This window comes from Oryzias latipes, chromosome 5 (genome assembly GCF_053564925.1).
Source record: "Oryzias latipes strain Hd-rR chromosome 5, Olatipes_Hd-rR_3.1".
In the NCBI taxonomy this organism is placed as follows: domain Eukaryota; kingdom Metazoa; phylum Chordata; class Actinopteri; order Beloniformes; family Adrianichthyidae; genus Oryzias; species Oryzias latipes.
Genome location: NC_136241.1, coordinates 147,641 through 159,672, shown reverse-complemented (window position 1 = coordinate 159,672; position 12,032 = coordinate 147,641). Strand labels below are relative to the sequence as shown.

At 44.4% G+C, this 12,032-nt stretch overlaps 1 long non-coding RNA gene across 1 annotated transcript; it reads left to right on the top strand.

Moving 5' to 3' along the window:
• The first annotated feature begins 1,360 nt into the window (after positions 1-1,360).
• LOC144992071 (uncharacterized) lies at positions 1,361-11,819 on the top strand. Its single transcript, XR_013655859.1, has 2 exons — positions 1,361-6,417; positions 6,502-11,819. It is a non-coding gene; the product is annotated as an uncharacterized LOC144992071 (long non-coding RNA).
• The last annotated feature ends 213 nt before the right edge of the window (positions 11,820-12,032 follow it).

Here is a 12,032-nt window from a genome sequence, read left to right as displayed (position 1 = left end):
AGGGTTAGGGTTAGGGTTAGGGGTTAGGGTTAGGGTTAGGGTTAGGGGTTAGGGTTAGGGTTAGGGTTAGGGGTTAGGGTTAGGGTTAGGGTTAGGATTAGGGTTAGGGTTAGGGTTAGGGTTAGGGTTAGGGTTAGGGGTTAGGGTTAGGGTTAGGGTTAGGGTTAGGTGTTGGGGTTAGGGTTCCAAGCTGTACGCCTGGAGCCCTCATGCACGGACCATTTCTGTCCCCACTCAGATCTCGCTCTCCTGCAGGAAATATAGGATCAATAATTTTGTTTTTTCAATATCTAATTAGGTTTAGGGCTCATGGTGAATTTGGTTAGGGTTAGAGTTAGAACCTTTGGGGCAGGGCCATATGGAAACAGATTCTGGGGATTCATAAACTCCCTCTGCTGGAAAAAGAATTTACAGGGGGGTTAGAAAATCTGGTCATGCAGAGGGACTGTTTAGCAACTCCCTCTGCTGGACAAAAAGGGGGAAAAAAAAGTGGTTAAGTGTCTCCAATTAGAATAATGGTGTTTTTTTCTCATTTAGGCCTCTAGGATGAAGGGTGTCTAATTTAGAAATCCAAATTCTTTCATTTTTTCTTCTCTCAGGGGCTGACCATCTGGGATTCATCTGAACGATCGTTGCTCTAACTGAATCCCATCCGTGAAGCATAAAGTGTTGTACCAGGTAAGTGTCTGTGTTTTTTTGTTTTGTGATGTTGTGTCTGTGTTGGGTGAATCTAACTAAGAGAGTGTTTCCAGTCTCCCCAACGTACTGTATCCCACAGGTGGAGCAGGAGATAATATAAATGCAGTTTTGAGAGTGGGGGCTCCCCCTGCATAGAGACGGAAACACATTTTTGTTGTGGTGGCTGCAAATCCAATCCAAATGTTTGAAAAAAGAGGTGAGTGCTCTGGATTTTGGTTGTGTAGGGGGAGGAAGTTTGGCTCTAATTAAAATGTCCTTAAGATTCTTGTTTCTCCTGTAGGCTGGCAGAAATCTGTGCTCCTCGAGCAGCCCCTGGCTCTGAACAAGATCCCGGAAGTTCCTCCTGAGGACTCTCACCATCCTGCACGTGGCTGCCGAATGTGTTGTGACAATGGGTAAAAGGGGGGCTGTATCAATAGGTTTAATTTCTTGAAATGACTTAAAACACTTTCTTAAAAAGGAGCGGGAATAACCCCTTGTGTATAATGCCGAAAAAAGAATTTTGGTGGCCTTTTTAAAGTCTGCCTGTTGGGTGCAGATTCTGTGGAAGCGGAGCAGCTGGGATTTATCCAGACCTGCAAATGTGTGTTTGGGATGAAAACTGGTTTTATGTAACAGTGCATGTGTGTCTGTGGGTTTAAAATAAACTTTAATGTCCAATTTGTGTGTGGTGTGAAAGTCACTTCCCTTAAATGTGGTTGTGTCTAGAAAGTCGACTGAAGAGGCGTGGCATGTTGATTTGAGTTTGATGGAAGGGTTGTGGCTGTTGAGAGTCCCCAGGAAGGTCCCAAACTCCTGCTCAGAGTGCGTCCACACGCCCCAGATGTCGTCGAGGTACCTGTAATAACAGAGCGGCTTTAAAGCACATTTCTGTAGTGCAGAGGATTCCCATTCTGCCATGAATATGTTGGCATAAGCCGGTGCAAATTTTTTGCCCATAGCTGTGCCCTTAATTTGAACAAAAAATTCCCCATTAAATTCAAAATCATTTCTGTTTAAATTAATCTCTAATAATTGGAGAAGTTCTTTATCTGGTCGTTTTTTGTCTGGGTATTTTTGAAAAATTCTTTTAATACTGTCAATGCCCTCTTTGTGGTCAATATTGGTATATAAGCTATCAATATCCATAGTGAAAAGAAAAGAGTCTGCTGGGATTACTAGCTGTTTAATTTTTTCAATAAAATGATATGTATCTTTAAGGTAACTGTCATGTTTATTAGATAAGGGATTCAGAAAAAAGTCCAAATATTCTGCTGTATAATAGGTTTCACTCTCACAGTCTGAAACAATGGGTCTGCCAGGAGGAATTTTAGATGGAACGGTCCATTTTTGGGGATCTTTATGGATTTTGGGTAACATATAAAAACGTCTGGGCCTCGGTTGCGAGTTGCCCTGCAGGTAAGTTTTTTGTTTTTTATTAATAAATTTCTTTTTCAATAAATTATTAATAATTGTATCTACTAGGGGGATTGTATCTAAATAAATGGGTTTATTGAGTTTATGATAATAGGTTACATCATTTAACTGTCTGTAACCTTCATATAAATAATCTTTTTTATCCATAATTACTGTTAGACTGCCCTTATCAGCTGGTTTAATAACTATATCATTATTTTGGGCTAATTCTTTTAGAGCTTTGGTTTCCTCACCACTCAAATTTGGAGTGTTATGAATGATTTTAAAATCATTCTCAAAGTATGAAATATCCTGGTCTATTAAATGGTTAATTTGTGGTGGGAGAGTAGCAGATGGGGGTGTCCAGTCAGATTTCAGTGTAAATGGCTGAGGTTGGATGCTGCTTTTGTCCTTATAGTGAACAGTTAACTTAATTCTGCGATGGTACTCCTGTAAGTCATGTCTGGATTGAAAGGTCAAATTCTTACTGTTACATTTGGATGGGATGAAAGTAAGACCTCTGCTCAGTAGGGAAAGCTGTGTAAGAGAAAGAACAAAGTTATTACATAGATTCATAACTCCATCTTTCCCCTCCCTCTGTGAGAGGCTTAAGGGGAGCTTCAGTTTAACCAGGAAGACCAATGTTCGAGCATCCTCTTCGCGGTAGCTGCCGTCCAGTGGATGCTGTCAGTTTGGGTCTCAAAGAAGCCACTGAGTGGGGGGATGTAGTCTGTCAGTTCTTGGATGTGTTGATTTAAATGGATAAGGACGACTTTTTCATCTGGTGAAAGGTGAGGTGAAAAACTGACGTGAGGGACGAGGATCGTGGCGTCTGGGAATCTCTGTCCTGCTACAGTCAGGGCTTTGATCATCTCTTTGACTGGAGCTTTTTTATCCCTCTGGGATCTGTTGTTGAGACCGAAGGATAGCAGGAGAACCTCTGGTTTCGTCTGGAAGGTGGCCGTCTTCAGGAGAAATTCTGCATGATGCCATCTGGCGCCAGGAAAACTGTCCAACTGTACATTTCCACCTTTGAAAGGTGGAAGGCGGCTGATGTTTGAGTCTCCTATGATGACCTTCTTATGTTGTATGTGCAGGTGCCACTCTGTAAACTTGCGGGGTGTGTTGTCGTGTCGTGTTGGAGCACACACCTGCATTTCTGCTGCAGAAGTTGTCGTCTGCTCTGCTGGCTCGATGGCTAGGCGAGATTGCACGCTGGATCTCAGCTTGGAGAGAGTGGCAGGGGTGAGTGTGTGGTACCCTCTGCTCTCCATGGTGCTGGTTTGGACAGGAGGAGGAGGACTCCCTTCTCTGTGGGAGGAGCGTTGGCTTACTCTTCTCTGGCTCAGCGCTGTGATCTGCTCATCTGCTGGTTCTGGCTCCAGAGTGATTTCCTCTTCGGCTTCAGGGTCAGCCTTCTGCATGTCGAGAACTCGTACGACACTTTCTGCCGTAGAGCTTATTTGAGAGCGATTTATGCGTGCTGGAAGAGGTATTACAGGAGAAAGGCGAGACGGAGATGTGGGAGGAGAAAGTTCTGTTTCACTTGCCTCCTCCAGGTCAAACAGAGGTGACCAGTCCTCCTGCTGGGGTTCAGTCATAGTCTCCACTGAAACCCGGGAGATTGGCGCAGGTGGAGGCGCTGCGTGGATTTGGGCGATCGTGGTGATCTGATGACTGCTGTTTTGTGGTGAAGGGGGTGGCCGTGCTGCAGCTGGGCTCTGTGGTCTCGTGGAGGGAGGCTGGTTCACTGGGGGTGATGATGGAGCCAGCTCAATCACAACATGTGGGTCCTCTTCTGCTGTCTGGTCAGCTGTCTGCGTTGGGAGAGAAGAAACGGCAGCAGCAGCAGGAAGAGGAACAGGAGGTGCTGTTTCTGTCGTCCTGGCAATGATGACCGCCTGGGCACGGTCTATTGTATCCTGTCTCAGGCGTCTGCCTAAATTACGTTTCGCCCACGTTGTGGCTATTTCAAAGGGGCCTCTCCAGTCTGGTGAAGGAAACTGGGTGAGCTTTTGCATTTCAGAGTCAATGTTCTTTTGATAATGCTCTCTGAGGATGAGCACGGTCGTGAAGGCCCAATTTCTAGCATTGCCGTCAATCAAAGTCTGTGTTTGTAGATTTGGGGATGCTGGTTTGATAATTGTAGCTAGATTGTTTGTTATTTTGTCCAGGGAGGGAGGATGAGCCTCTCTGGACACATTGGTGAGGTGGTGTACAGCTTTAATCAGTCTGTTCATTACACGCACCTTCTCTGTGAAATCAGGGTCATTAGACTGTACCCTGTGGGGGGGGGCTTCATTCCGAGCACCTGCTGGTACAAAGACGTAGCGGCCATTTTGGTTGGAGGGACCGCGTGGCCTAGGTCTCGGCGCACGCCGAGCGCCATCTTGAAATGGGTAGCGCGGCCCGCTATAGAACGGCTGCGGTGCAGGGCGATGTCTCACCTGCTGTCTGCCGTAAAAGGTCGGCTCCAGAAAATGGGCTCCCTCTCTGGTGACGTCCGCATAGGATCGGCGTCCGTCTCGGCGTGGGTAGCTGGAAAAATCCGCAGCTGCACGTCTGTTCTGTGGCCTGTCGCGTTCATAGGCCCGTTCCCTCCGTCTGCCTCCTCTGGACTGCACCAGTATCCATCCGTCGTCGTGTGGGCGCGGTGGCATGGCTTACTGTGGTCCTTGTGTAATTCGGCCCGTTGCAGAAGGTACCTCCGTCACACGTGGCTAACAAGCTATGCTAATACTGGGAGGCTATGCTAATAATAAACTAGGAAACGTGATTTACCGATCAACTTCGGTTTAATAAAAAAATAATACAAGCCAAGGTTGCAACGTTTCGAACAAACTTAGTCTTCTTCAGGCTGGCTTGCAAACAATCAATATAAATGTCTCTTCATACGAACGGGAGTCTGCTCCAAGCGAGTCTTCGTGAGGTAATGAGCTGTAACCCATCATGCACCTGGGCTGCCCATCCAATCCGCAGGTGTTGTCGGGCAGGCTGTCGCCTTCAGGGGTCGCTGGGACTCAGATGCTCGGAGCGTTGCATTCAAGTGCATTCGTACATTTGCGTTTTAATATAAAAATAAATACTTTTTATAAAAATTAAATCTAAACATCTTAAAATGTATTGTAAACAAATAAAGTATATGTTAAACATTGTATTTTCCAGAACTAAATACAAGAAGCATACTGTAAATGAAACAAATAAATTATAATGCTATATATATTATAATGCTATATGCTATATAGCGATTCTGCACAGGACAATCCATTTCTGCAAAAGAGCACCATCCAAACATGCATTTGTTATATAAAAAATATTTTTCGTTTAATATCTATAGTCAAAAATTTGAACTAGATTCTCTATTGTTTTTTAAAAAAATATAATTAAGGCTCCAGTGGCAGAGGTGAGAACATCCCTTTAAAAGAAAGAATTGTGATAGATGTTAGTGTTTAAATTCCAGTCATGAATACACAAAACATGGCAATATTCATCTTTTTTAGAAAAAAGAGAACCAAAAAAAATGTTTTTTAATTTGAGGGGATAGAGAGAAGAGAGGCAGAGACCCTGCAGGGAATCAGAAGGTTCAGGCTAGTTAGGTGTTGGGGTTAGGGTTCCAAGCTGTACGCCTGGAGCCCTCATGCACGGACCATTTCTGTCCCCACTCAGATCTCGCTCTCCTGCAGGAAATATAGGATCAATAATTTTGTTTTTTCAATATCTAATTAGGTTTAGGGCTCATGGTGAATTTGGTTAGGGTTAGAGTTAGAACCTTTGGGGCAGGGCCATATGGAAACAGATTCTGGGGATTCATAAACTCCCTCTGCTGGAAAAAGAATTTACAGGGGGGTTAGAAAATCTGGTCATGCAGAGGGACTGTTTAGCAACTCCCTCTGCTGGACAAAAAGGGGGAAAAAAAAGTGGTTAAGTGTCTCCAATTAGAATAATGGTGTTTTTTTCTCATTTAGGCCTCTAGGATGAAGGGTGTCTAATTTAGAAATCCAAATTCTTTCATTTTTTCTTCTCTCAGGGGCTGACCATCTGGGATTCATCTGAACGATCGTTGCTCTAACTGAATCCCATCCGTGAAGCATAAAGTGTTGTACCAGGTAAGTGTCTGTGTTTTTTTGTTTTGTGATGTTGTGTCTGTGTTGGGTGAATCTAACTAAGAGAGTGTTTCCAGTCTCCCCAACGTACTGTATCCCACAGGTGGAGCAGGAGATAATATAAATGCAGTTTTGAGAGTGGGGGCTCCCCCTGCATAGAGACGGAAACACATTTTTGTTGTGGTGGCTGCAAATCCAATCCAAATGTTTGAAAAAAGAGGTGAGTGCTCTGGATTTTGGTTGTGTAGGGGGAGGAAGTTTGGCTCTAATTAAAATGTCCTTAAGATTCTTGTTTCTCCTGTAGGCTGGCAGAAATCTGTGCTCCTCGAGCAGCCCCTGGCTCTGAACAAGATCCCGGAAGTTCCTCCTGAGGACTCTCACCATCCTGCACGTGGCTGCCGAATGTGTTGTGACAATGGGTAAAAGGGGGGCTGTATCAATAGGTTTAATTTCTTGAAATGACTTAAAACACTTTCTTAAAAAGGAGCGGGAATAACCCCTTGTGTATAATGCCGAAAAAAGAATTTTGGTGGCCTTTTTAAAGTCTGCCTGTTGGGTGCAGATTCTGTGGAAGCGGAGCAGCTGGGATTTAACCAGACCTGCAAATGTGTGTTTGGGATGAAAACTGGTTTTATGTAACAGTGCATGTGTGTCTGTGGGTTTAAAATAAACTTTAATGTCCAATTTGTGTGTGGTGTGAAAGTCACTTCCCTTAAATGTGGTTGTGTCTAGAAAGTCGACTGAAGAGGCGTGGCATGTTGATTTGAGTTTGATGGAAGGGTTGTGGCTGTTGAGAGTCCCCAGGAAGGTCCCAAACTCCTGCTCAGAGTGCGTCCACACGCCCCAGATGTCGTCGAGGTACCTGTAATAACAGAGCGGCTTTAAAGCACATTTCTGTAGTGCAGAGGATTCCCATTCTGCCATGAATATGTTGGCATAAGCCGGTGCAAATTTTTTGCCCATAGCTGTGCCCTTAATTTGAACAAAAAATTCCCCATTAAATTCAAAATCATTTCTGTTTAAATTAATCTCTAATAATTGGAGAAGTTCTTTATCTGGTCGTTTTTTGTCTGGGTATTTTTGAAAAATTCTTTTAATACTGTCAATGCCCTCTTTGTGGTCAATATTGGTATATAAGCTATCAATATCCATAGTGAAAAGAAAAGAGTCTGCTGGGATTACTAGCTGTTTAATTTTTTCAATAAAATGATATGTATCTTTAAGGTAACTGTCATGTTTATTAGATAAGGGATTCAGAAAAAAGTCCAAATATTCTGCTGTATAATAGGTTTCACTCTCACAGTCTGAAACAATGGGTCTGCCAGGAGGAATTTTAGATGGAACGGTCCATTTTTGGGGATCTTTATGGATTTTGGGTAACATATAAAAACGTCTGGGCCTCGGTTGCGAGTTGCCCTGCAGGTAAGTTTTTTGTTTTTTATTAATAAATTTCTTTTTCAATAAATTATTAATAATTGTATCTACTAGGGGGATTGTATCTAAATAAATGGGTTTATTGAGTTTATGATAATAGGTTACATCATTTAACTGTCTGTAACCTTCATATAAATAATCTTTTTTATCCATAATTACTGTTAGACTGCCCTTATCAGCTGGTTTAATAACTATATCATTATTTTGGGCTAATTCTTTTAGAGCTTTGGTTTCCTCACCACTCAAATTTGGAGTGTTATGAATGATTTTAAAATCATTCTCAAAGTATGAAATATCCTGGTCTATTAAATGGTTAATTTGTGGTGGGAGAGTAGCAGATGGGGGTGTCCAGTCAGATTTCAGTGTAAATGGCTGAGGTTGGATGCTGCTTTTGTCCTTATAGTGAACAGTTAACTTAATTCTGCGATGGTACTCCTGTAAGTCATGTCTGGATTGAAAGGTCAAATTCTTACTGTTACATTTGGATGGGATGAAAGTAAGACCTCTGCTCAGTAGGGAAAGCTGTGTAAGAGAAAGAACAAAGTTATTACATAGATTCATAACTCCATCTTTCCCCTCCCTCTGTGAGAGGCTTAAGGGGAGCTTCAGTTTAACCAGGAAGACCAATGTTCGAGCATCCTCTTCGCGGTAGCTGCCGTCCAGTGGATGCTGTCAGTTTGGGTCTCAAAGAAGCCACTGAGTGGGGGGATGTAGTCTGTCAGTTCTTGGATGTGTTGATTTAAATGGATAAGGACGACTTTTTCATCTGGTGAAAGGTGAGGTGAAAAACTGACGTGAGGGACGAGGATCGTGGCGTCTGGGAATCTCTGTCCTGCTACAGTCAGGGCTTTGATCATCTCTTTGACTGGAGCTTTTTTATCCCTCTGGGATCTGTTGTTGAGACCGAAGGATAGCAGGAGAACCTCTGGTTTCGTCTGGAAGGTGGCCGTCTTCAGGAGAAATTCTGCATGATGCCATCTGGCGCCAGGAAAACTGTCCAACTGTACATTTCCACCTTTGAAAGGTGGAAGGCGGCTGATGTTTGAGTCTCCTATGATGACCTTCTTATGTTGTATGTGCAGGTGCCACTCTGTAAACTTGCGGGGTGTGTTGTCGTGTCGTGTTGGAGCACACACCTGCATTTCTGCTGCAGAAGTTGTCGTCTGCTCTGCTGGCTCGATGGCTAGGCGAGATTGCACGCTGGATCTCAGCTTGGAGAGAGTGGCAGGGGTGAGTGTGTGGTACCCTCTGCTCTCCATGGTGCTGGTTTGGACAGGAGGAGGAGGACTCCCTTCTCTGTGGGAGGAGCGTTGGCTTACTCTTCTCTGGCTCAGCGCTGTGATCTGCTCATCTGCTGGTTCTGGCTCCAGAGTGATTTCCTCTTCGGCTTCAGGGTCAGCCTTCTGCATGTCGAGAACTCGTACGACACTTTCTGCCGTAGAGCTTATTTGAGAGCGATTTATGCGTGCTGGAAGAGGTATTACAGGAGAAAGGCGAGACGGAGATGTGGGAGGAGAAAGTTCTGTTTCACTTGCCTCCTCCAGGTCAAACAGAGGTGACCAGTCCTCCTGCTGGGGTTCAGTCATAGTCTCCACTGAAACCCGGGAGATTGGCGCAGGTGGAGGCGCTGCGTGGATTTGGGCGATCGTGGTGATCTGATGACTGCTGTTTTGTGGTGAAGGGGGTGGCCGTGCTGCAGCTGGGCTCTGTGGTCTCGTGGAGGGAGGCTGGTTCACTGGGGGTGATGATGGAGCCAGCTCAATCACAACATGTGGGTCCTCTTCTGCTGTCTGGTCAGCTGTCTGCGTTGGGAGAGAAGAAACGGCAGCAGCAGCAGGAAGAGGAACAGGAGGTGCTGTTTCTGTCGTCCTGGCAATGATGACCGCCTGGGCACGGTCTATTGTATCCTGTCTCAGGCGTCTGCCTAAATTACGTTTCGCCCACGTTGTGGCTATTTCAAAGGGGCCTCTCCAGTCTGGTGAAGGAAACTGGGTGAGCTTTTGCATTTCAGAGTCAATGTTCTTTTGATAATGCTCTCTGAGGATGAGCACGGTCGTGAAGGCCCAATTTCTAGCATTGCCGTCAATCAAAGTCTGTGTTTGTAGATTTGGGGATGCTGGTTTGATAATTGTAGCTAGATTGTTTGTTATTTTGTCCAGGGAGGGAGGATGAGCCTCTCTGGACACATTGGTGAGGTGGTGTACAGCTTTAATCAGTCTGTTCATTACACGCACCTTCTCTGTGAAATCAGGGTCATTAGACTGTACCCTGTGGGGGGGGGCTTCATTCCGAGCACCTGCTGGTACAAAGACGTAGCGGCCATTTTGGTTGGAGGGACCGCGTGGCCTAGGTCTCGGCGCACGCCGAGCGCCATCTTGAAATGGGTAGCGCGGCCCGCTATAGAACGGCTGCGGTGCAGGGCGATGTCTCACCTGCTGTCTGCCGTAAAAGGTCGGCTCCAGAAAATGGGCTCCCTCTCTGGTGACGTCCGCATAGGATCGGCGTCCGTCTCGGCGTGGGTAGCTGGAAAAATCCGCAGCTGCACGTCTGTTCTGTGGCCTGTCGCGTTCATAGGCCCGTTCCCTCCGTCTGCCTCCTCTGGACTGCACCAGTATCCATCCGTCGTCGTGTGGGCGCGGTGGCATGGCTTACTGTGGTCCTTGTGTAATTCGGCCCGTTGCAGAAGGTACCTCCGTCACACGTGGCTAACAAGCTATGCTAATACTGGGAGGCTATGCTAATAATAAACTAGGAAACGTGATTTACCGATCAACTTCGGTTTAATAAAAAAATAATACAAGCCAAGGTTGCAACGTTTCGAACAAACTTAGTCTTCTTCAGGCTGGCTTGCAAACAATCAATATAAATGTCTCTTCATACGAACGGGAGTCTGCTCCAAGCGAGTCTTCGTGAGGTAATGAGCTGTAACCCATCATGCACCTGGGCTGCCCATCCAATCCGCAGGTGTTGTCGGGCAGGCTGTCGCCTTCAGGGGTCGCTGGGACTCAGATGCTCGGAGCGTTGCATTCAAGTGCATTCGTACATTTGCGTTTTAATATAAAAATAAATACTTTTTATAAAAATTAAATCTAAACATCTTAAAATGTATTGTAAACAAATAAAGTATATGTTAAACATTGTATTTTCCAGAACTAAATACAAGAAGCATACTGTAAATGAAACAAATAAATTATAATGCTATATATATTATAATGCTATATGCTATATAGCGATTCTGCACAGGACAATCCATTTCTGCAAAAGAGCACCATCCAAACATGCATTTGTTATATAAAAAATATTTTTCGTTTAATATCTATAGTCAAAAATTTGAACTAGATTCTCTATTGTTTTTTAAAAAAATATAATTAAGGCTCCAGTGGCAGAGGTGAGAACATCCCTTTAAAAGAAAGAATTGTGATAGATGTTAGTGTTTAAATTCCAGTCATGAATACACAAAACATGGCAATATTCATCTTTTTTAGAAAAAAGAGAACCAAAAAAAATGTTTTTTAATTTGAGGGGATAGAGAGAAGAGAGGCAGAGACCCTGCAGGGAATCAGAAGGTTCAGGCTAGTTAGGTGTTGGGGTTAGGGTTCCAAGCTGTACGCCTGGAGCCCTCATGCACGGACCATTTCTGTCCCCACTCAGATCTCGCTCTCCTGCAGGAAATATAGGATCAATAATTTTGTTTTTTCAATATCTAATTAGGTTTAGGGCTCATGGTGAATTTGGTTAGGGTTAGAGTTAGAACCTTTGGGGCAGGGCCATATGGAAACAGATTCTGGGGATTCATAAACTCCCTCTGCTGGAAAAAGAATTTACAGGGGGGTTAGAAAATCTGGTCATGCAGAGGGACTGTTTAGCAACTCCCTCTGCTGGACAAAAAGGGGGAAAAAAAAGTGGTTAAGTGTCTCCAATTAGAATAATGGTGTTTTTTTCTCATTTAGGCCTCTAGGATGAAGGGTGTCTAATTTAGAAATCCAAATTCTTTCATTTTTTCTTCTCTCAGGGGCTGACCATCTGGGATTCATCTGAACGATCGTTGCTCTAACTGAATCCCATCCGTGAAGCATAAAGTGTTGTACCAGGTAAGTGTCTGTGTTTTTTTGTTTTGTGATGTTGTGTCTGTGTTGGGTGAATCTAACTAAGAGAGTGTTTCCAGTCTCCCCAACGTACTGTATCCCACAGGTGGAGCAGGAGATAATATAAATGCAGTTTTGAGAGTGGGGGCTCCCCCTGCATAGAGACGGAAACACATTTTTGTTGTGGTGGCTGCAAATCCAATCCAAATGTTTGAAAAAAGAGGTGAGTGCTCTGGATTTTGGTTGTGTAGGGGGAGGAAGTTTGGCTCTAATTAAAATGTCCTTAAGATTCTTGTTTCTCCTGTAGGCTGGCAGA